Here is a 21,516-nt window from a genome sequence, read left to right on the forward strand (position 1 = left end):
GCGTCTGATCAACGCTTCTCTAGCTAACGCTTCTGCTTCTAAATTCAAATCTTCATCGTCAGTTGGGACGGAAACCACTGACTTTATTGAAATGTGATCATTTTCTGAATTGAGGGCGTTTCTACCAATCGCTCCTCTGCTGAGTGGATCAGGGCGGTAACTGTCCACAGGGTTAGGTTTTTGAGGCGCCACAGATTTTCTTAAGTCGCCTTTCTTTCTTTCTGCCTTCTTTTTGAAGTGCAGAATTTCTGCTTCTAACCTTAATTCATCCTTACTCCGCGTACACACTGGACCGGGTTCCCTAAATGTAGCGTCTGTGGCTAATTCTATGCTTTGGGTAACTGCCCTATCTGTGCCGCGTGAATTTTGCGCTACGAGAAGTTGTACTTCCCGATCTATTTCTGCCTTCTTACGGAGGAGTTCGGACAGCTGTGTGTCCTCTACAGGACCTAACCGCGGTTCATCCATTTTCGAACGGCCCGTCGCTTCGTTAGTGTCCCTAATTTTAACGTCTGTCACGCTCGCGGAGAGCTGTGCAGGATTTTTAGAATCGTCTACCTTGCTCGTTTTGAACTGCGTAGGATATTTGATTTCTTCTACTATGCCTTTTGTTGGCTGTGTAGGATGTGGTACGTCTTGCGCGGGGCCCTCGGTCGGGTTGTGCCGCTGCGTTTTTGTATTTGCGTTCGCGATTTCTTTCGCCTCGAGCTCGGCGAGCCTGGCAAGTTTCTTATGAACTTCTTCGGATAACCCCGCGTCTTTACTCGATTCAATCGCGCGCTGTTTTTTCTCTAATTCAGTTTCTTGTTGTCTGAATTGTTCGCTAAGATGTTTTGACTTCTTATCTATTTCTGCTTGACGTTCCTCTAACGCTTCCCTTTCTTTTTGGAGCCTCTTTTCCTTATTGGAAACCTCCTGCTTTATGAATTCTATATCGGTCTCCGTGTATTTGAGTTGTAAGCTATCATCTACTGATGCGCCGCTTTCCTTTTTGCTACCTGTTCTAGTTTCGATAGGCATATTGGTTTCGCGTGTGAATCTTTATCCTATTTATAGAAATAATCTCAAGCGTGTGGAGTCCCCGTGTGATTCGCTTTTATTGTATTTGTCGAGCGTTATTTCACGATTCCGTCCGTAGTTTGTGCGTTCGTCCCGATCGCGTTCTTTGCGGCTGAGGTGAGTTTTCTTGCTACTCCCGTTACGCGTGTGTTGCGAAGTTCGGTTCACTGTCTTTGCTACTTTCGCGGATCTCGTCTTTAATAACTCGCACCGATTATTTTTAGTTGAATTCGGATTTTAACAAGATCAATTTTTAAACGAATCCCACCGCTGCCACCAGAAATTTTATTGCCTGTGACGTCCCAGACGCACTAGTCAACAAAAAAAAAAACAATTCTTAACGTTGACGCACGCGGAGCGACACTGGAATAACGGAGCCCTGTTTTATTTGAGGGACCCGGGCCCCCGCTATGGATTATATTCGTCGTTTAGGATGATATGGGGTAACGTAAATGAGCGTCTTACCTTTAGTCGAGGTAGATGGTCTCTGGTTCGGAGTCCAGGTCGATAACTTCCGGCTCTTCTACCCAGTCGTGTACGGTTGGTACCGGGAACAGCTTCCTTCTAATGTCGATTTGCTCGTATAACAGCCCCTCGCTGACTCTAGTAACCGTCTGTATGACTTCACGTTCCACGCCGTGAGTTGAGAACGGGTGGTCAACCTTGGGTTGGCTGGATGCGTGCGACGAGAAAGAGCCCGATTCTTCGTTAGAGCTAGGTTGTGTATAGATCGGAAGGATCTCTACTGGACCGTTGATACGTTTAATTCTGGCTTGTAGTATAGCTTGCTTCTTAGCCCGTAGTCGTCGGCCTGCGCGATGTCTATTCTTACGACCGTGACGTTTACTGGACTTTGACATCTACCGATTATAGAAAGGGGTAGGAGTTAATTAACTTGGAAAAGCTAGTTTTACAAGCTTAATTAAGTCAGCGTCTCCGCTAACAACCAATGTTAATGTGGGTAAAAGGGAATTACCTTGGATTATTCACTGACTCTAGTTTTAGGTTCAAGAAATGAGAACTCGATGAAATAAATCTTTGTGTTTAGTATATTGTTACAGACAATTCGAAAAAGGTACAATGTTTAATATTCTAGTCGCGTATATTAAGAGTTTACGTTAAACAGAGCGCTTAAGCTATAGCGAATGTATACTAGTTCTAAACGTGCAAGTCAACTGTGCGACTCGTAGAGATTTACAAGAACTAGCGAATGTGTACAAGTTCTAAACGTGCAAGCTAACTGTGTAACTCGTAGAGATTTACAAGAACTCGACTGGTCTGCTTGAAGCGCGGATGAGAAGTGATGTCCAGAGTGCGAAGCGTCGACCGTCTCAGCTCTCGAGTGTCCTGGTGCGCATGCGCGGGGCGATGGTGCGCGCGCCGCTGGCCTGCCTCGACGCGCTCGGTGTCACGTAGGCGCGCGTGACGTCAGAGCCTTGGAATGCGGCTCTTTGTTGGCGGAGTCCCGTTAGGTCCGACCTGTTGCTGCCTGCCTGCGTGCACGTGTTTGGGGTCCGGCGCCGGCTTGTCGCTGCCTGCCTGCTTGCACGTGTTCGGGGCCTGACGTCATGCTGTGAGGGTTGTCTGGTTTATGGCCCTGTTGTAAACCGGTCCCTGGCTAAGTGCGGGTCTGGCTTTCATCCCTGTTTATGGCGGTCGAGTAGAACAGGTTTTTCCCGCTCGACCCTTGGCCTTTGTTCTGAGTTGGCGTCGGTCCGTCGGCCTGGGCTGGAATTGTTTGGCTCAGTTTCTCCTCGGGTATCGGATCGCCGTGTCGATGTTTCCTCTTAAGTGCTTCTCGGTACTTGGACGATTTATTGCTTCCGTCTGTTTATTGTACCGAGGTCCGGGGCTGTTTAGTCTAGAGCGTATCTTAACTGTGCAAAATCTTATCTTTACTAGGATGAACGCTCAGCGGGTGTTTATGTTAGGGTTCGCCTACGAACCTTTGTTTAAGTGCTTCGAGTCCCGCTGGCCGCTCTGGTTACAGTTATTTATTTATTCTAACAAATGTGGTTATTCCTAAGAAGTGCACGTGGTCGAGCGCTGGACGTGCGGAATGTCACGTAGGCCTGCTGAAGGCGTATTTCGGATGAAGGGATAAGGTTTCCCTTTTGCGCGTCGATGACGTGTACTCCTTTTATGTAATACATATATGAGTATATTATATTTATGGGTAAGTTTATACGATTGTTTATTATATCGTTTATTTTATCATTCGTAATAAGACGGCATGATAATTATGAGTATGCATATATATGTGTACATTCCTAAATAGCGCGATGTGCGTGTATTTCTCATAGTGTAGTATATGATGAGCGGGCGAGCCAAGATGGCGGCCTCTTAGCACGACTGTGAATATGGCTTGCTGCCTGGTGCTTTCTGCCGGGTACGCCATGTTGCCTTGCTCTTCGCTTATGAGATATTATAATGTATTCCTACATCTTAGGTATGATACAGGTATGTGTTATGCTAATAGTAGTATACTCGAGGTAAGAGAGCAACAGTTTTAGTATGATAATAGGAAAAATATGTATATGGTAGACGTTCTTCCGGGGACGTCACACAGCTTCACCGCCTTGAGGGGATACCCCCCCTCGCCGATGAAGCCACACACACCGCAGCGGAACTTCATCCCGCGCTCTGGATGGTATTTTTTAAGGTGTTTCTTATAGTCGGAGTGCGCCCTAAACGCCCCCACCGTCCATGTCCCCCTACCCCTGCTACCATGATAACAATCTTGGCAGCGGAACTCATCCGGGAACGGGAAGTCCACAAAAACTTCCATCACGCCGCTAAGCGAAGCCGCCGATTCAGCGGTGCCTTAAGAAAAGAAGAAAGAAAAGGGGAGATAGAAAAGGATGGGAATGAAAGAGGGGTTATCCAAGGAGTTGAAAAGAGATAGCGACAGTCGGTATTACCTCTGTTACCTTAAGAGAGAGTCGGTAACAGAGGGGGAGGATAAATTACCGACGGCCCGCAGTACCGACCTATGACTCGCGCCAATCGGTTCGGCTACTGACCGCCGGGGGGGCAGCACCAGCCTGTCGCACCTTTGGCAGGTCAGACGTGTTTCAGTCGTTCCCGACCTCGGGCAACGACAGACGTGGTGGTAGAAGGATCTCGAAGCTGTCGCCGAGGGAATAACTCGCGCTATTTCCTCAGAGAAACTTCGAGACTTACGTTAACTCTGGGCTGTTGGAGCCGGAGAGACCAACCCTCGTGCCGATGCACTCGCAGTCGGTCTTCCAGCAACTACAACCCGTTGAGTTTTAACGCGTTCGGGATGGGAGCGCAACCAGACACTGCAACTCACCGTCACAAGGGCACCAACAAGTGTTGGTGCGACGGCTCGCTACAGTGACGGAAACTAGGGGTGGGGTAAAGGATTAACCGGCCTAGTGCCGCGCGAGAACGACTAAGCAAGGTCGCCTCGCAATCGGCACCGTATGGCCGGGGGAAAGAGCGAGAAGAAAGAAAGATAGGCACCACTTACCTCTGACGGGTCCACCCACCGGCGCGATGTCCCGGGGAGTTCCGCCGCACACTCTACGGGGGGACGAAGCGGGGGAGACGCACACACTCGCGGCACAACACTCGCGCACTTAAACTGCGTCCCGATCGCTTCTCGGCGGGATTAAAACAAAATAGCCTAGCTAATAAATAGAATAAATAAATAAATAAATAAAATCCAAAGTGTCAAATGAATAAATATATACAAGTGTATAAATAAAAGTGTATATATAAAACGATAAAAACAAAAAGTCAAAAATAAAAGTCTAAAAATCAATAAATTAAAAATCAGCCTATCCTATCCTACTGATCTTTGGAAGGTGGCGGAGTGCTCTGATATTAATGTCCTAGTGGGCCTGCTCCCTACGGTACTGCAATGCAGGGTTGACCCGCGGCGGAGCCGGAGCAAGCCCCTGACACTCCACCACCTTCCAAAAATCAGATTAATATACTGGCCCCCCAATGGGGAGCGTATCAGATATTAAGCTGATAAGAACAGATTAAGGGCTTTTATTTAAACAAACAATGTTCCCCCGGGCTCACATTGTTTGCCCGGGGGTGATATGTACACAGGTTCCGCCCCTGGCGGTGGCTTAAAAATAAAATATAAAATTGTAATTTATGTAAAACAATAAAAGAATAAAAAAGATAAAAAAGATAAAAGGAACATGCATCTTTGGCTTAAGTAATAAGTATTGCGTTGCATGCACTCTAGGGACCAAGCGTGCAGAAAAAGAAGTTTAAGAAATAGAAATGAGAAGTGCAGTAAATCCCAGAGTGCATGCATCTCATTGAAAACAAAAAGAGAAAACACCTTAGTAAAGAAAAGAACAGTAAAAAAGAAGTAAGTACATAAAAGAAGATAGTGCAAGTCAGAAGTAAAGTAGAAAGAGACAATCAGTAGAAAATGTGGCTAAAATGTATAAAAAAAAAAAAAAAAAAAAAAATTAAAAAATTAAAAAGTAGGGCCCAGCTCCTATTGGCCACCGCCCTTAAATTTGAATGTGATAAAATAGGAAAAGAAAAAGATCAAGAGAGAGAGTATGCAGATGTAAATTAGTATCTAGGACATACATTTAGGAAATATTAAGAAATTGGGACGCAGCCTAGACTTGGCCCGTGAGCGGCGGCCTTTCGCCGTTTGAATTTTCTATTGCATTTGCTCCCGTGCTACCCCCCAGGGGTCCGCTTAACTCAGGCACGCGGTATTGTCGGACGCCCGAGACGTGCTCCACGTAGATGTCGCGTGACCATCGGATGGTCTCCGAGACAATGAGCCGGCGCATCAGCGCTGCATACCGATTGCCGATATGCAGCTGCTTCAGCACCGACTCATTCCTCGGGTCCCATGAGCCGAGGGCGCCGACGACGAACGCAGAGACCGTCACCCGGTAACCGCGCCTTCCGAGCTCATCGGCCAGGGGCTTATATTTCAAAATCTTCCGGCCCCTGGCCTCATCGAACGCTACTCTACGGTTCTCGAAAGGCACGGTCACATCGACGATGACGATGCTCTTTGAGGGCTCGTGCCTGACCACAATGTCAGGTCTGAGAGCCCCCAGTTCCCCGTCGACCCCCTCGACGTGTTGGTTTACCCGGAGCTGCCCCGGCAGGCGGTTCGCCTTCGCTAGGCGGGCGACGATGGCATCATGCCGCAGCTGCCACGCGGCCGAGTGCGGGCGGCAGTGGCAGACCACGTGGGGAAGGGACTCGAGTGCTCCCCCGCAACGCCGGCAACGCTTGTCACCGTCGCCCCAGCGTCGTGCCCCGTTAAGGGGCAGGACGTCCAGGCGCGCGCGGTGGACAAAGCGCCAATCAGCGAAGCGGGTGAAGCTGCCGCCGCGGAGGAAGTGGTTGGAATACCTCGACCACGACGACACCTCGAATACCTTCCCCTGGTCCGGCTTCCTGAGAAGCCTCAGACTGTAGTGCTCCGCCCATGCCGCCCGCAGTCGGCGTACAATTTGGCCTCGTGCTCGCGGTGGCACCACCGTCGTCCGTCCAGCCGAGCCCCGGATCTCCACGGCCAGCTCCCCAAGCTCCGCAGACCATCGCCACTTCAGGCCCAGGGCCTTCGCGCTCCTCCTCGCCGCATTCCGAGCCCTCGACCACAGCGAGGAAGTGTCCCCCCCGTCTCTGGCAAGCCCATCTTCCAGCGAACCGGAAAGATAGGCCGCCAGGTCGTAGCGCGACGGGTCCCGTCCAAGTTTCCTGGACACCGCCCGCCCCAGCGAGCTCCATGCCAACTCCCTGACCACCGCATCAGCCGCGGATAGCATCCGGAAGGCGTGAGCGATGGTCAGGGCGTCGGCAAGGTCAGCCAGAGGAAGCAGTCCGCATCCCCCCCTACTGGGAGGGAGGAAGACCACTTCCGCGCTAGCTCTCCGGGGAAGGTTTAGCCAGGACTTGGCCAGGCGCTTAGCTAGCCTGTCGGCTGCCGTCAGAGGACCCTTCTCCACGTGTGCTCCCCGCAGCGAGAAGTCAAGACGGGGCAATATGAAAGTTGCCACCGTCTCAACCTTCTGCCACGGGGTGAGGAGGGACTCGTCAACGGCTCGGAGGTCGCGTTCCAGCTCCTGAACCGTCACCAGCGGGGTCTGCTTCACCTGGTAGCCAGTCGGGATCCCCAGGTGCAGGTAAGGCTCCCCCTCCGCCAGAGCCGTCATTTCCTGACCCTGGAGGGTGAAGCGGGTGGGAAGAACCCGGCCACCGCGCCCACGCCCCATATGGAGCGTGGCGCACTTTGCGGGCTTGAACCGGAGTCCGATCCCACCCGCCGCAGCCTCCACTGCCTCCAGCAGCGCCTCCATCCCCTCCGGAGTGTCAGATATTAACGCGAGGTCATCGGCGTACGCTAGCAAATTGTGCCGATGGCCGTGTAGCGTGTAACCCGCCGGGTGGGCCGATGCTGCACGCAGCACCGGTTCCAGCGCCAGGTTAAACGCCACAGGGCTCATCGGGCACCCTTGACGCACTCCGGAGCGGATGGTGACGGGGTCCGTGTATCCTTCGGACGTTCGCACACGGGTGGAGCAGCCGTTATACATTTCCTCTACAATATTCCTAAGCGGCGACGGGACTCCCGCTTCCTCAAAGGCGCGCCAGATCGCCTCGTGGGGGACCGAGCCGAACGCGTTCGACAAGTCCAGCCACGAGACGATCACTTGACGCCCCGACCTGCGAGCGTCGGAAAGGACCTCCTGCAGTACGAAGTTGTGCTCGTAGCACCCCTCGCACGGCAGGAAGCCCTTCTGTTCCGGACTGAGCCGGTTGTTGTAGACGGCCCAGGCAGTAAGCCGGTCAGCCAGTAGCGCGGCGAAGAGTTTGGGCGTGGTGTCACCCAGCGCGAGCGGCCTCCAGTTGGACAGGTCATCGCGGTCACCCTTTTTGTGGATGAGAACCGTGTTCGACGACTTCCAGCTGGGGGGGACCGCCTCCAGACGACGGCAGGCGTTAAACGTCGCCGCCAGCAAACGACAATCGGGGTCGGCCCTTCGGAGGTCACGGTAGGTGAGCCCGTCGGGACCCGGCGCAGAATTATTCATACGCCGGAGCCGACGGTCCACCTCTCGCTCCGTGAAAGGCCTAACCAGATCGTCGTTGCTGTTTTCGTCCGGAGGTGTGAGAGGTTCGGCCAGAGGGCGGCCCCCCAGGCTCTCCGCCGGAGCGTACATGTCCTCGAAGTGCTGACGGATCCGCTCCCTTGACACTTCACAGTGCTGGAGCGGGCCCGTCAACACCTCTTGGACAGCGCGCCGACGGTTCGCCCGAAAGAGCCGTTGGATCCTCGTAGCCTCTCTCACTCGATCCCCCCCCGCTGGAAGTGCCCCACGGCGCTCCCCACCGGGGCTCCCGCGATTCCCCGCCCGCCCGGGCCCCCCGCGCGTGGCTTCCCCAGCCCTCCCCCCGCGCCGGCCCCCCGCACGACCGGCCGCCCTCTCCTCCCCCACAGCCCCCGTACTCGTTCCGGTGGTTTGGAGGAACGTGGCGACTCGCGTCGCCAGCTCCTCCAGATCTTCCCAGCTTGCAGCCGCCTCCGCCAGACCGATCAGTTGTTCCCGCTCACGCACCACGCCTTCCTCGTCGACACGATTACCAGCGTGGTGGATCATTGCGGACCGATCGGCCGGCCTCGGCGGCTGCCCCACCGGAGCCGGTGACTGACGGGGTTGGTTGGGCCGTCGTTGGGTCCTCGCAGGCGGACACCCGCGCCCAGAGGTCGCGGGCCTCCCGTCACCTGTGGCTCCTCCTGCCCGTTGTGCTCCGGTCCTCCGGATAGCACCTCCTCTGTTTCCTGTTCGGCTCCGGGGCTCCACATCCGTGGAGCACGTGTCCGGCGTCCCTGACCTAAAAACGGAACCATTATAATCGTTGTTGTTACTGTTGTTATTGTGATTATTATTATTGTTATTATTTCCGCTACCGCGTGTATGCGTGCCTGGCCTCGCATTGACCCTCGGGGCGCAAACACGGGAGCCTCGCCTTGTTCCTGTTGGCGGTCGCGAGCTATTTCTATTATTATTATTATTGTTGTTGTTGTCGGAGCAACTACTACTTGCTGCGTCGCCTGGGGGCTCGAACACGGACGACGACCCCGATGATGATGTTATGGACGGGGCAGGTGAAGACGGCGGGCTCTCCTCGTTGGACGCCAGGGCGGACCCGCGGGGATGTCGTCGGCGGGTCCGCTGGGGGACGACGCTCCACGGTTCCCTCGCCGGTGAGACCGCCCTCGATTCCGCCTCCGCGATGGAGGGGAGGGTCCTTGCCGCACGTGGCAGTGCGGCAGGTGGTCCAGAGATGGTCGTGGTGACCCTCCCCCCTGCGAGGGGCCTTGAGGTGGTGATCGGCCCCCCGCACATCGTCGTCGTCGTCGTCGCCGTCGTCAGTGTGGCAGCCACCGCCGACGTGATCGGCTGTCCGCTTACCGACCCCGCTCTCCGGCTCCTGGTGTTGTGGGCCGGCGGGGCCGGCATCTCCCACGGTGGAGGGCTGCCTCCGGTGGGACCGCCAGGGGGAAGTGATGTGGCCCTGGCGGCCGATCGCAGCCCTCTGCGTGCAGCCGGCACGCCGGACGATGGCTGCGTCGATGCGGTGGTGGCGCCCGCGGTGACGGCGGCGTATGTGGTAGCCGCCGTCCTCATCCTCCCCGGGAGTGTAGATGGTCGTGGGGGGGCTCTTCCGATAGTGGTGGGCCCCGCCGCGTTTGGAGATGGAGTTGCGGCGGGGCGCAGATGTTGTGCCCCCCTTAGTCCCGGGGATGTCCGCAGTGGTCTGGTCGCGGTGCCTCTCCTGGTGGTGGTGGATGTTGGTGGTGGAGTCGGCTCGACCGGCACGCTGGCGGCTCTCCTCCTCCTCGTCAGGGGGCCCTCGTGGATGGAAGGGCGGGCCCCCGGAGAGCCGCGTTGACCCCCGCTGGTCCTCCGCACCCCGTCGTTGGAGAGACGGGGTGCCTCTGGGGTCCTCCTCATTGCCGGCAGCCGACTGGTACTGCACCGCGCTCCAGACCCGATCGTCGTGGCGGGCGCCACAGGTGTTGTGTGGGCGGTCTCGTTGCTCCTCCGTGGGTGGCTGCTGGTCTGCCGCGTCGTCCTCGACGTCCCGCTGGTGGTGGCACGGCACGTGGTGGTAATTGCCCTGCTGGAGCCCGCCGTCGCCGTCGTCGTCGTTGCTGTCCTCGCCGCCCGTGTCCGACCCACAGGCGCCGCAGCGCTGAAAAAGTTCACAATTGGCCGCTCACGGCCCTCGTCTGCAGTACGCGGCTGCTGCGCCGCGGGTGCTTCAGGCGCACCCCGACTACTCGTTGATGGCGCGGGATGGGCCCGCTCGTGGTGCAGCTTCACCGCCTTGAGGGGATACCCCCCCTCGCCGATGAAGCCACACACACCGCAGCGGAACTTCATCCCGCGCTCTGGATGGTATTTTTTAAGGTGTTTCTTATAGTCGGAGTGCGCCCTAAACGCCCCCACCGTCCATGTCCCCCTACCCCTGCTACCATGATAACAATCTTGGCAGCGGAACTCATCCGGGAACGGGAAGTCCACAAAAACTTCCATCACGCCGCTAAGCGAAGCCGCCGATTCAGCGGTGCCTTAAGAAAAGAAGAAAGAAAAGGGGAGATAGAAAAGGATGGGAATGAAAGAGGGGTTATCCAAGGAGTTGAAAAGAGATAGCGACAGTCGGTATTACCTCTGTTACCTTAAGAGAGAGTCGGTAACAGAGGGGGAGGATAAATTACCGACGGCCCGCAGTACCGACCTATGACTCGCGCCAATCGGTTCGGCTACTGACCGCCGGGGGGGCAGCACCAGCCTGTCGCACCTTTGGCAGGTCAGACGTGTTTCAGTCGTTCCCGACCTCGGGCAACGACAGACGTGGTGGTAGAAGGATCTCGAAGCTGTCGCCGAGGGAATAACTCGCGCTATTTCCTCAGAGAAACTTCGAGACTTACGTTAACTCTGGGCTGTTGGAGCCGGAGAGACCAACCCTCGTGCCGATGCACTCGCAGTCGGTCTTCCAGCAACTACAACCCGTTGAGTTTTAACGCGTTCGGGATGGGAGCGCAACCAGACACTGCAACTCACCGTCACAAGGGCACCAACAAGTGTTGGTGCGACGGCTCGCTACAGTGACGGAAACTAGGGGTGGGGTAAAGGATTAACCGGCCTAGTGCCGCGCGAGAACGACTAAGCAAGGTCGCCTCGCAATCGGCACCGTATGGCCGGGGAAAAGAGCGAGAAGAAAGAAAGATAGGCACCACTTACCTCTGACGGGTCCACCCACCGGCGCGATGTCCCGGGGAGTTCCGCCGCACACTCTACGGGGGGACGAAGCGGGGGAGACGCACACACTCGCGGCACAACACTCGCGCACTTAAACTGCGTCCCGATCGCTTCTCGGCGGGATTAAAACTAAATAGCCTAGCTAATAAATAGAATAAATAAATAAATAAATAAAATCCAAAGTGTCAAATGAATAAATATATACAAGTGTATAAATAAAAGTGTATATATAAAACGATAAACACAAAAAGTCAAAAATAAAAGTCTAAAAATCAATAAATTAAAAATCAGCCTATCCTATCCTACTGATCTTTGGAAGGTGGCGGAGTGCTCTGATATTAATGTCCTAGTGGGCCTGCTCCCTACGGTACTGCAATGCAGGGTTGACCCGCGGCGGAGCCGGAGCAAGCCCCTGACACTCCACCACCTTCCAAAAATCAGATTAATATACTGGCCCCCCAATGGGGAGCGTATCAGATATTAAGCTGATAAGAACAGATAGGGCGTTTATTAAAACAAACAATGTTCCCCCGGGCTTACAAGTGTTTGCCCGGGGGTGATATAAATACAGATCTCGCCCCTGGCGGTGGCTTGAAAAAAATAAATATAAAGTTGTAATACAACAGAAAATAAACAATAAAAAGGTAATAAAATAAAAGGAACGGACATCTTTGGTTTCAACTATAAAATCGAGTTACATGCGCTCCAGGGACTAATCCTGGAGTGCATGCAACTAGTTAAAAATGAATAAAAGAAATATGAAAAATAAATAAAGGAAAGAAGGAAAATAAATATAAAAGAGTAGAGATAAAAGAATAAGTAGGTAGGTAAAATAGCATGCATTAAAATATGTGGCTTAGATATGTATAAAAGTTTAAAATGTAAGGCATGACCCCTACCGGCCACCGCCCTTAGATTCCAGTGAAAAGAATAAAAAAGAAAACAGTGTATAGTTTAAGATTAAAAAAAAAAAAAAAAAAACTACTACACTTTGATCTTAGCCAAAAGGCCGAGAAGCGATATATATATTTATTTACATATATTTATATTATACATTCATATAATACAAGATTAATGAAGGTAATTAAGGTAAATCCTGTAATAGAATAAAAAATGATTATAAATGGAAGAAATTATGGAAAAATGAAATAAAATAAAGAATAAGCGGATGATTAGGAATATTTAGGATTTTTCCAATAATTATACATGATTTCAAAAAATTGAAATAATGTGAGAAAAATTTTTTTTTTTCTCAATTTTCCTCTTTTTAAAAGTAAATTGAAAATCAGAATATACATATATATGTTTATGTGTATATATATGTAAGCTTGGGTACGTTACCAAGCTACGTAGCGCCGCGCGTTGGCTCATGCGCAAAGAGTCAGTATGAAAGATGACTCCGAGCTACGAGCACTAATGACAATACAAAAGTCATAACAAAGGTTTGCTATCGGCAATTGTATTGATTCAGGTTAGTTTGTAAGTGTGTGCGATTAATGTCAATAACTTATCGTTTTGTTAACTCTTGTAAATATTTGATATTTCAGTTGTTTACTACATCATACAAGTGTTGATTAATAACCTCAAATCCACTCCATCAAAGTTCCTTGTCTGTCGCCTACAAATCAATACAATGGAGAAAAAAGCAAAATTTTACTTCGTTTCGGAGGCTGGCATAGACTCAGCAAAAAGTACAGCAGTGAAAGTGAAAAAAATTCAGCTGCTTGGGCAAGAGGAAAGTTTTTTGTTTCCAGCGGACAAGCAGACGAGAGCTCAGCATGATAAGCTTTTCGAGAATGCTATTGTGAAGAACGTAGTCAAGAGTCTGAAGCAACGCAACAAATTTCGTAATGTAGTATTGACGTTGTCTGAAGAACTGGAAAACATCTACTTGGATGAGGAAGGTAATGTTGTTTTTCATGACGAATATCTTGAAGAGGATACCCCAATGCAAGAGGCAAGCGGAAACAGAGAGGCATCAGCCACGAGTGAGAGGAAAACGAGCTCGCTCGTGAAAGACATGGTAGTGGAAAAGTTTAATGGTGAGAATATGAATGCGAGTAATTGGATGCGTTTATATGTGCAGGAGTGTGACAGAGTGGGTATCGCGCAAAACAAATACGCGGAAGTTTTGAGATTGTTCCTAGAGAAGGGAGCGTTAGATTGGTATAGCGTATCGGTAAAACAGATTTCTTTATTGAACTGGGAAGCGTGGAATAACTCTTTTATCGACACCTTTGCCGCGCAGTCCTGGGTAGACATTGAGTATGCTTACAATTTCAAATTTTACAGCGGATCGTTACTAGAGTATGCGCTAAAGAAAAGGAGCTTATTATTAGAAGCGGATGATAGCCTATCCGTAAGCACTCAAATAAACATGATCGTGATTAGTTTACCAAAGTTTATTCAAAATAAACTAGATAGAAAGTCCATCGGGTGTGTAGACAGTCTCATGTGAAAACTAAAACAAATTGGGAAAATAAGTGATAAGAAAAACGAAAATGTAAACAAGAAAAGCTCAAATGAGAAAAGGCCATGTAGTATTTGCGAAAAACTAGGATATAGAAATAGATTCCATTTGGAAACAGTATGCCATAACAAAGATAGGCAAAGTAAAAATCCTAAAAATGAAAATATCAGGGTCACAAATAATAATGAAGTTCAGGAGATATTAGCTAGGCAAGAGGAATCAAAAAACGATTAGTCCTCCCACTTATAAAAATAAAAATATTTGCAAATGGCAATCCAGCAACAGCTTTATACGACTCTGGATCAAATGTTTTTTTGATCAGTAGTACATTCATAACTAATAAAAAAAAATATTAAACAAATAATAAGTGGGAGAGATACCATCAAAGGTTTAGCTGGGATTGCAAAAACGGAGGGCATTGTAGATTTAAGAATAAAAATTTGTAACATCGAGGAGAATTTTCAATTTTTCATTGTTAAAGGAAATGCTATGGATGGTGAATTTTTGATTGGATTAGATGCGATAAAAAAATTCAGGTTATGCCAAGATGAAAATTTGAGGATATCTCAAAAACAGGAAAATACAAAATTGGTCAAGAAAAGTAATTTCAGTAAAATGAGCGCCAAAAAAATCGATGAAATAATACAAAAAAATGAGAAAATATTTGCAAAATCAAAATTTGACATAGGAACAGTAAAGGGTTATGAAGCCACAGTAAAGTTGACAGAAAATAGGTACATTTCAAAGAAACCATATAAATGCTCTTTTCAAGATAAAGCAGAAATTGAAAACCAAGTAGAGGAATTATTAAATGCAGATTTAATAGAGGAGTCAAGCAGTCCTCTTGCAGCTCCTGTAACCTTGGCTTACAAGAAAGAGGAAGGAAAAAAACAAAAAAATCGTTTATGTATGGACTTTAAGGAACTAAACAAGATTATAGTTCCAGAGAGTCAACCATTCCCTAGGATAGAAGATCTTACCGTACGTGCCAGAAATTGTAAGTTTTTTACAAAATTAGACGTTAATTCGGCGTTTTGGTCGATCCCGATACGTGCGAAGGATAGATACAAGCTAGCCTTTGTAACACATAATAGGCACCTACAATGGAAATGCTTACCTTTCGGCTTAAAATCTGCTTCTGCCATTTTCCAAAGAGTTTTAGCAGGTATAATAAAAAAAAATAAATTGGATGCATTTACCGTAAATTACATAGATGACATTTTAGTGTTTTCCAAGACATACGAGGAACATTTACAACATGTAGATATAGTATTGCAAATATTACATGATCAAGGCTTTAAATTGAACAAGAACAAATGTCAATTTGCTCAAGAAAGGATAACCTATCTGGGGCACGAAATTGAAAACAATATGGTTAAACCAATAAATGATAATTTAGTCGCTATCAAAAACTTTCCTATACCTACATCAATAACACATATTAGACAATTTTTAGGAAAAGTAAACTTTTACTTGGAGTTCATCCCAAATCATGTTGTCTTACTAGATCCTTTGCGAAATTTGTTAAGGAAGAATGTAACTTTCCACTGGTCTGAAGAATGTAGGAATAGTTTCAATTTAACAAAACAATTTTTATGTACAGTTCCAGCTTTGGCAATATTTGATCCAGAAGCTCCAATATTTATTTTCACAGATGCAAGTAATAAAGGAGTTGGAGCCATATTGAAGCAACCACAAAAAGACAATTCCTTAAAATCAGTATTTTTCTTTTCTAGAAAATTGACTGATGCTCAAAAAAGAAAAAAAGCAATTTATATAGAAGCCCTGGCTATTAAAGAAGCCATTTTGTATTGGCAATTCCATCTAATAGGAAAAAAGTTCATTATTTTTACGGATCATAAGCCACTAGAAAACTTCAACATAAAAAAATGTAGTGACATGGAACTAGTGAATATTTTAAATTATATTTCAATGCTCGACTTTGACATCATATACAATCCTGGTAAGGAAAATTCTGAAGCTGATTGTTTATCGAGAAATCCAGTTTTGGAACCTCGAGAAGATACAGAGTTGGACTACGCAATTAGAACCTCAAATTTATTAAAATTAATAGACATTAAAGAAAATCAAAAAGCATTAAGAGTAGATGATAAGTGCATCATAAAAGAAAACATAATTTATAAAGTATTAAACAAAAGAGAAAAAATTTGGATCACCGAAGATTTCGGAAAATCTCTTATCAAGGACATGCATGTAGATCAAGGTCACATAGGCACAAAACAACTAATATTAACTTTCGGTCAAAAATTTTATTTTTAACAACATGTACAAACACATAAAAATGACCTGCAGATCTTGCGAAACTTGCATTAAAAATAAATCCAGAATAGGCTGCTTCAAAGCACCCTTATCTCAACTTGGTGCAAAGGCAAAGCAAAGCAGCAAAGGAACCCTTCGAAATTATTTCCATAGACACAATAGGAGGTTTCAAAGGCAATAAGAGTACAAAAAAATATTTACACCTGGCAGTGGACCACTTCACTAGATTCACCTACATAGTAACCTCAAAAACTCAAATGGCAAAAGATTTCATAAATCTAATTAAGAAAATAGAGAAAAATGGAAACATAAAATTAATTCTATCAGATCAATACCCTGGTATAAATTCAACTCAGTTCAAACAACATCTAAGTAAACAAAACATAGCACTGGTTTTCACGGCAGTGGACTGTGCATTTTCTAATGGATTAAACGAAAGAACAAACCAAACTCTCGTAAACAGAATAAGATGTAGAATCTATGAGCATAGAGAAAAATCATGGCCTCAGATAGCAGAAGAATGCACACAGGACTACAACAACACAATTCATAGCTCAACCGGATTCACACCGAATTACTTGCTCACAGGCTCTAACAAGTCATTTTTACCAGATGAGTTGAATGATAACAATTTGTCAAATTTAATCAGCAACAGAGAAATAGCGTTCAGAAGATCTAAACAAATACACGACCAAAATAAGGAATATTATGATAAGAATGTAAAGCGAATAGACTATAAGGTAGGAGATTTAGTTTATGTTCAGAGCGTTAATAAACTAAATAAGGATAAATTGGACCCAATCAGAACAGGTCCCTTTAGAATTAAAAAAAAAATTTCAGATGTAATGTTTTTGTTAAATAGTAGAGCCAGAAAAAACGAATCAAACATTTTTCATGCCAGCAAGCTGGTTCCTTATTTTGACGATGCGCTACATCGGTCTTGAGAGGGGGGATGTAAGCTTGGGTACGTTACCAAGCTACGTAGCGCCGCGCGTTGGCTCATGCGCAAAGAGTCAGTATGAAAGATGACTCCGAGCTACGAGCACTAATGACAATACAAAAGTCATAACAAGGGTTTGCTATCGGCAATTGTATTGATTCAGGTTAGTTTGTAAGTATGTGCGATTAATGTAAATAACTTATCGTTTTGTTAACTCTTGTAAATATTTGATATTTCAGTTGTTTACTACATCATACAAGTGTTGATTAATAACCTCAAATCCACTCCATCAAAGTTCCTTGTCTGTCGCCTACATATATATATATATATTGTAACGATTTAGGCGTTACGTTAATAAAATATGGATCCGCGAGTTTACTTATTATCAGCATTTATCACGATATTTTTGTTCACGCCTTTGATTTGATAATAAGTAAACTCGCGGATCCATATTTTATTAACGTAACGCCTAAATCGTTACAATTGGTGTCAGAAGCGGGATCTTGAGTTCTTATTAATTGAGTTGATTCAGTGCGTGAAATAGTGAAATAAACCATGAGTAGCGGTCGTTTAACACGCTCTCGTCGTCGGGAAAGTGGCGGTGAAGAACATTCTATCACCGAAAATCCGCGGCTTCCCGAGTCTATTTGTGCACCTTCAGTGGACTCTTTACCTGTCCCTACGATGGTCTCAGTTTCACAAATCGACCTACTAAAAATTGTGAGCCAACAACAAGAAGCCGCCGAACGTTATCAACGGCAGCTTCTGGATTCGGCAAGACAACAACAACAACAACTTGTCCAGTTGCTTCAAGAGCAACGAGAACAGCGAGAAAGGGAGCTTGCCTCTCAGTTGGAGCAGCGAGAAAGGGAGCTTACCTCTCAGTTGGAGCAGCTAGACAGAGAAGCTCAAGAGCGTTTCGAGACTAGTCTACACGAATTGCTCCGGACAACTGTGGCGGCTCTTCAGTCCGTTCATCAGATGAGCGGCACTGAGGGACCAGCTGTTACACCGCAGGGTTCCAGAGTTGTTACTCCGCTTCCCTCTCCTGTTCCCTCTCCTGTTCCAGTTCCTACTGTTCAGGAGGTTCAACATCCAGGTCGAACCCAGGATGTTCCTGAATCAAGGTCTGTGCCTTTTATTAGGAGAGTAGATGAATCTCCAATTAGTAGAATGAGAATAAATAATGAGGCTGGTTTGTCCGAGTCTTTGACTCAAGTTCGGCCTCAATGTTCTCATTTTAATCAATTAAATAATTCGAGATTTCCTGAGGTTGTTTCTCAGATTAATGAGAAACCTCTTTATCCTTTAAAACCGCCAATTTTTGACGGAAAAATTCCATGGGCGGATTATGAACGCCAGTTTAATACAATTGCTAAATATAATCAGTGGGACTCCGCCATGAGGGCCCACAGTCTTGCCTCCTGTCTTCGAACGCCGGCTTTGAATGTTTTAACGGCGTTGTCTGAGGAAGAAATCTCTGATTATGAAAAACTTAGTTCTGCATTAAAGTTGAGGTATGGAAATGACCACTTAACGAAACTGTACACGGCACACTTACAGACAAGAAGACAAGGACGAGACGAAGACCTCGCGTCTCTTAGTCAGGACATTGAACGGCTTTCTCGTATAGCTTTGCCGGACCACGAACCGTCTCGAAATTTATTAGCAACGCAAGCTTTCTTAAATGCAATCAATGATCCGCAAATTAAAATGGCCGTTGGAACATCGGGCCTCACTTCTCTGCGGGAGGTAACGGCCAAAGCCCTCGAGGTGGAGGCAATGAGAAAGCAATATTTTGGGCTGAACAAGCTTCGTCGGATTGAGGTGTCTGAGAACGCCTCAAAAAGGCGAAGTTTTGAACACTCGGAGGAGTCAAAACCTCAAAATTATAAAAATAGAAATAACAGTAACAATTTTAAACCAAGAAATCGAGGTTCTTTTCAAAACCAACAAAACCAGCGTATAAATAAAAACGTGGTCGTGACAAGTCAAACTAGCTTGACTTGTATATTTTGTAAAAAAACAGGTCACGACGCCAATCATTGTTTTCTAATTAAGAAAATTAGTGGAAAACCGATGCAAGGTTCGAATCCAAATTCTTATAATTGGCGTAAGAAAAACATAGAAATAGGGGAAGCAAATCCTCAATTGAGTTCTTCAACAGGAACTCACCCAAAAAACTAATTTCAGATGATTTGTCAGGGCGGAAATCATCGCAGATTGTTGGTAGTGAAAGCCCTCTTGGAGAACAGTTTTTAATTAGAAGTCTGCGACAGTCTGGTCTTTACGCGCGTGGTACTGTTAATGGCGTCGATTGTCTGTGGGTAATAGACACGGGCGCGGAAGTAACCGTAGTTCGATCGGATCTCTTTAAATCCGATGACCAGATTGTTCCCTCTTTTTCTCTGCGAACAGCCACTGGAGAGACGACCCCGGTTTTGAGACAGGCTACTGTCCAAATTAACCTTTTTGGGTGTATCGACTCTCCGCATAAGGTTTTTATAGCAGATATAGAGGATGAAGGTATTTTGGAAATAGACTTTCTTACAGCTCATAACTGTGTCATCTCGACTAAGAGAAATTCACTAGTTTCAAACAATCGCGAAATAACTCTCTGTACGAATAGAAATGGAATTTATTGGACCCCTCCTAGAATTCGAGAAATAGAACTTTCGGAGGATGATTTGCAACAACGTTTTCCTTCGCATTTACAGAGCCTTGTTGAGAAATCTTCGATTTCGTTAAATTCAGCTCAGGCAGAATCGTTTAAATCTCTTTTGCTGGAATTTATAGATTCTTTCGCCAAAGATAGTGGTGATAAGGGCCGATGTACTTCTGTCAAGCACAAGATCGACGTCGGAGAGAGTTCACCAATAAAACAAGCTCCTCGAAGACTCGCTCTCAACGCCCGAGAAGAGGTGAAGAAACTTGTGGAAGACATGCTAAAGAACGATGTTATTGAACCATCGTCTAGTCCCTGGGCCTCACCAATCGTCCTTGTTAACAAAAAGGACGGATCCAAACGATTTTGTATGGATTACAGGAAGCTGAATGATATAACGAAGAAAGATTCTTACCCTCTACCCAGAATCGACGAGACACTCGACCTGATAGCTGGTGCAACTTGGTTCAGCACCATAGATCTTCAGAGCGGATACTGGCAGGTCGAAATGGATTCTCTAGATAAAGGAAAAACAGCTTTTGTTACGGGTTTAGGAGGATATGGCAGTTCAAGGTTATGCCGTTTGGTTTGAGTAATGCCCCGGCTACCTTTGAACGAATGATGGAGGCTGTTCTCCATGGGCTCACGGGCAAAATATGCCTCGTTTATTTAGACGATATAATCGTTTTTGGCAAGAACTTTGAAGAAGAAGTTCAAAATCTCAGACAAGTTTTCGCTAGGCTGAAGCAAGCAGGTCTGAAAATGAGCCCGAAAAAATGTCATCTGTTCCAGAAAGAAGTAGGCTTCCTCGGACATATCGTTTCAGCACAAGGTGTGAAGACCGACCCATCCAAAATAGAGAAGGTTTCTTCTTGGCCGACACCTAAGAATAAAGAACAAGTTCAAAGCTTTTTAGGCCTTTGTACGTATTACAGAAGATTTGTAAAAGGTTTCGCTAGTATAGCTAAACCTTTCCATCATTTGACCGGAATCAAGATTCTTTTTGACTGGACCCCGGAATGCGAAGAGGCTTTCAAGAAATTAAAGGAAAATCTTATTTCTTCGCCGATTTTAGCTTATCCAGAGGTCGAAATTCCTTTTATTTTAGATACGGATGCATCTCTTTCAGGAATAGGCGGGGTTCTGTCACAAATTCAGGGAGGTCAAGAGAGAGTGATAAGCTATTTCAGCAGAGTTTTGAGTAAAACCGAGAGGAATTATTGTGTCACTCGTAGAGAGCTTTTAGCTGTTGTTGAGACCGTAGTACATTTTCACCATTATTTGTACGGCAGGAGATTTTTGATACGTACAGATCATGCTTCTCTCAGGTGGCTACTTTCGTTCAAATCTCCCGAAGGTCAGGTAGCTAGATGGTTAGAAAGGCTCGGTCAGTACGATTTTGATATTCGTCATTGAGCAGGAATTCATCATGGAAACGCCGATGCTCTCTCTCGAAGACCCTGCGAGGAAATGCCAGAGTGTAAACAGTGTGCACGATTAGAAAAAAATCGTGACCCCTCTCTTATAATACGGAAGATTTCTTTTGAAAATAACCAGGAGGAATGGAGAAAATCGCAACAAGAGGACGACACTTTGAATCAAGTGAAGTCTTGGAAAGAAGCAGAAATTCGCCCAGACTGGCAGGATATATCCTTAGCCGAGCCAGATTTGAAAATTTATTAGGCTCAATGGGACTCTATTCTTTTAATTGATGGAATTTTATACCGAAAATGGGAATCTGCAGACTTGAAAGAAATCAGGTGGCAACTTTTGGTTCCCAGGTCACGAGTTCCAGAGATTCTTGCTC

General features: G+C 46.9%; 1 non-coding gene and 2 pseudogenes across 1 annotated transcript; all 3 read right to left on the minus strand.

The window, feature by feature from the left end:
* Positions 1–4,917: 4,917 nt before the first annotated feature.
* On the minus strand, positions 4,918–5,102 carry LOC124293766. The gene has a single exon (XR_006903636.1). It is a non-coding gene; the product is annotated as a U2 spliceosomal RNA (small nuclear RNA).
* Positions 5,103–11,698: 6,596 nt separating this feature from the next.
* On the minus strand, positions 11,699–11,878 carry LOC124293779 (annotated as a pseudogene).
* A 423-nt stretch (positions 11,879–12,301) lies between these two features.
* On the minus strand, positions 12,302–12,375 carry LOC124293767 (annotated as a pseudogene).
* Between the last annotated feature and the right edge of the window lie 9,141 nt (positions 12,376–21,516).

This window comes from Neodiprion lecontei, chromosome 3 (genome assembly GCF_021901455.1).
Source record: "Neodiprion lecontei isolate iyNeoLeco1 chromosome 3, iyNeoLeco1.1, whole genome shotgun sequence".
In the NCBI taxonomy this organism is placed as follows: Eukaryota; Metazoa; Arthropoda; class Insecta; order Hymenoptera; family Diprionidae; genus Neodiprion; species Neodiprion lecontei.